Consider the following 3,210-nt stretch of genomic DNA (forward strand, 5'->3'; position numbering starts at 1 on the left):
GGCCTTGCAAGCAAGAGGAACTTGGTCCTCCACCAAACTGTTCCTGATTGTTAGGGCTGAGACTACAAACGCTGGGAGGCCTTAATCAGGATCATGGTGGCTGGAAAAAATGCCATGGATGGGAGGTTCTGGATGTGTACATTTATTTCTTTGGTTACAGTTGTCAGGCTATAAAAGAAGCAATACTTGTTCAGTTCCTGGAAACCTGTTTTCTTTTTCAATGCTTGACTTAATTATCTTTTAGGGATGAGTATTTAAAACTTCATACTTTTCAATTGTAGCAGTATTCCAGTGTTATCTGTTCCAGTGTTAAAATTACATTTATGTAGGTCTCTCATTAAGAGAGATTTTTTTCTTATTTTGCCTGGGGTTTTTTTTTGCCTGTTACAATTTAATTTGTTTCAAATAGACATTCTTAATGTCTTTTTGTTCTGTTTGAGGGCAAGAGGGTAGCTTACCAAAAGGAGAATCGGCTGAAGCTTCTTGGAAGTTTGGGCCAGTGTGAATGTTTATAGAATGGTTTTGATGCTGGGAGATTAAAAAAAATATAAAAGGATGACACTAAGTTGCCCAAGGGAGTCACTTAGCAAATGTGTGCCTGTCCTGTTCAGCTGTAATGACTGCGTTTGTAGCCAATGGCCTTCAAACTCATGTTGGCTGTGGGGGTTTTGTATTCACTGTTGTGGGCTACACACATGTTATAACATGTCCTGATTGCTTTAAGAACCAGGTGTGAAAATACTGTGATGTTGATTGTATTAGCAATGTTTTTGTTTTCATCTGTAGTTTAGTTAGAATTAAGGTGTTAACTTCCAACAAGCCCACTTTTGTCACAAGATTTTTCTTAACTTTTGCATTTTTCTAGTGGACAGATTTAAGATGCTGATGGTGCCTCTTTAATTATTCTCTCTAATTTTTCCTCACATACTACTCTACAAAATTCCTTGGCCCCAGTCAGCCAAAGCAGTGAGAAATCAGATTCCTTACTACTTTTCAATATATTCTTGAGCACTAAATGAAAGCTCAGTTGCTGAAACTTTTCGGAAAGCTGTAAAAAATATTCTTCTAGCTTCTGCTTTTTGACATAATGTTTTAGTTCACAGGAGGTGAGGCACTTTCCCCTTACTTTTCTAAATAATTTTCTGTTATGAGACTCTTGCTTAACCTGAAAAATGATTTTATTGTGAATGATTTGGCATTCAGAATTTGGACCATACAAGTTTTGGTGCTGCTGGCACGATTCATGCACCAAAAATGGTGCCTTGCCAAGTTTGGGATTGAATTTCTGTAGGTAAAATCTATATTCTCCTCAAGCTGTTCCTTGTTAGACAACAGAAACAATAATGATGAAGAGTTTAATGAAATTTTAAAAATGCATCTGGGAATTGATTCACGTTACAAATGTGATTGGGAAAAGGTGATTAAGTGGACTGTGTGCAGGAGTAATCTTTTGTTTAGGAAATGTGTTCGCTATTCCACAGCCTTATTCAGGAAACGTGTTAACAATTCCTCAGACTCAGCTTTAGTCAATGTTCTTTTATAGATGCAACTTAAAACTGAGTTTTGGTCTGTAGAAAAATGGCTAGTATCATGATTGTTTCTGTGACTGGCTAAATATCTTAATATATTTTTCAAATCCGTTGACTTTTCTGAACAATTCTAGTCAGTGGCTGATGCCGTCTCCAGCTGTGTGAAAGAATCGTGGCAGAGAGGTCAGTGCTTGTTCCTATGGGAGCTGCTCTCTGGTGGGTGGGGTTAAAGCAGGAAGTCCTAACCCTTGGTTCTCAACATGCATTTATCTAACTCAGTGATGTTGACTGTATATAAGCATTGATAAGGTGACAAGAGGCAGTTGCATAACTGAGCACTTTAAAGACAAATTGTGTGTATGTGTGCTATTATATTTGATTTAAAGATGCATTCAAATGCTTTTTTATGGTGTTAAAAACCGAATTGTGCTTCATGTTTAGTGGGACTTGATAATGTCTGCTATCCAATTAAGTGATGTTATTGCAGTGCAGGCCTTGTATAAGTTAAGCCTGAATTTCATTTTCCGTTGAGGAGGAGATTTTAATCTTAAACGTTTTTTAAATAATGTGTGCTGTTTTTCATGTTAATCACTATATCTTTGGCAAAACTGAACTTTCTGAAGAATTGCAAACAAAAAATATGTTGTAGGATGTCACTTTTTGCTTCATCCAAAGTGAATTTCACAATTGAATCAAATCTATATTTCAGACGGTCCATGTAATTATAATAAATGAAGTCTTCTAGATGGGTTATGTTTTGAAGGAGTTCAATTATAGTATATATTTTGATTATACAGTTTCCATGTACCCTACCTGAACGTTAGTTCTTGGACTGTTTGTATCTTGTTATTAACCAATTAACAGCAGAGCCCTTGTGTAGAGCTTAATGTTTTGCCTACACAGTTCAGCAAATGGTGGTCACTTGTTTCCTCTCTGGATGTGATGTGATTGACCCCGGCCAGCAGCCAAGCACCCACCCAGCCTCTCACCTACTCCCCTCTCCCATGGGATGGGGAGAAAGTAGAAGGAAGGCAAGAAGGCTCATGAACTGGGACTATGACAATTTAACAGGGAAAGCAAATGCTGTTCCCACAAGCAAAACACAAGGACGATTTCATTCACCACTGCCTGTCATCAGGCAGGTGTCCAGGCACTTGCTAGAAAGCAAGGACTTCACACAGGTTCCTTGGAAAGATGAACGCCATGGCCGTGAGTGTCCCTGCTTACACCTCCTTCCGCTGAGCTTTTACTGCTGAGCACAATGGCATGTGGTATGGGATATCCCCATGGTCAGTTTGGGGCAGCTGTCCTGACTGAGTCTACTCTCAACCACCCCTGGGGAAAAAAGAGGAAAAGCTTCAATGTTGTGCAGGTGCAGGGTTCAGCAACAGCCGAAACACCGGTGTGCTACCAACACTGTTTTGGGCACAAACTCAAAGCATAGCATCATACAGGCTGCTATGAGGAAAGTTAACTCCAACCCAGCCTGACCCAGTGTGGTGTCATGACAGCCGTTCTTGATGGTGTCTGAGATCACGCTAAAAATAAATGCTAGAATTTCTCTTCAAATTGAAGATGACACTTCTTAAGTGCCCATTTAGACCTGACATAAAAGAAATTTGTATTATGTGCAAGCAACTTACATTCAGCTGTTCTGTTGCTTGTCAGAATTCAATGAGAT

Source organism: Mesitornis unicolor, unplaced genomic scaffold, assembly GCF_000695765.1.
Source record: "Mesitornis unicolor isolate BGI_N332 unplaced genomic scaffold, ASM69576v1 scaffold6390, whole genome shotgun sequence".
Lineage (NCBI taxonomy): Eukaryota > Metazoa > Chordata > Aves > Mesitornithiformes > Mesitornithidae > Mesitornis > Mesitornis unicolor.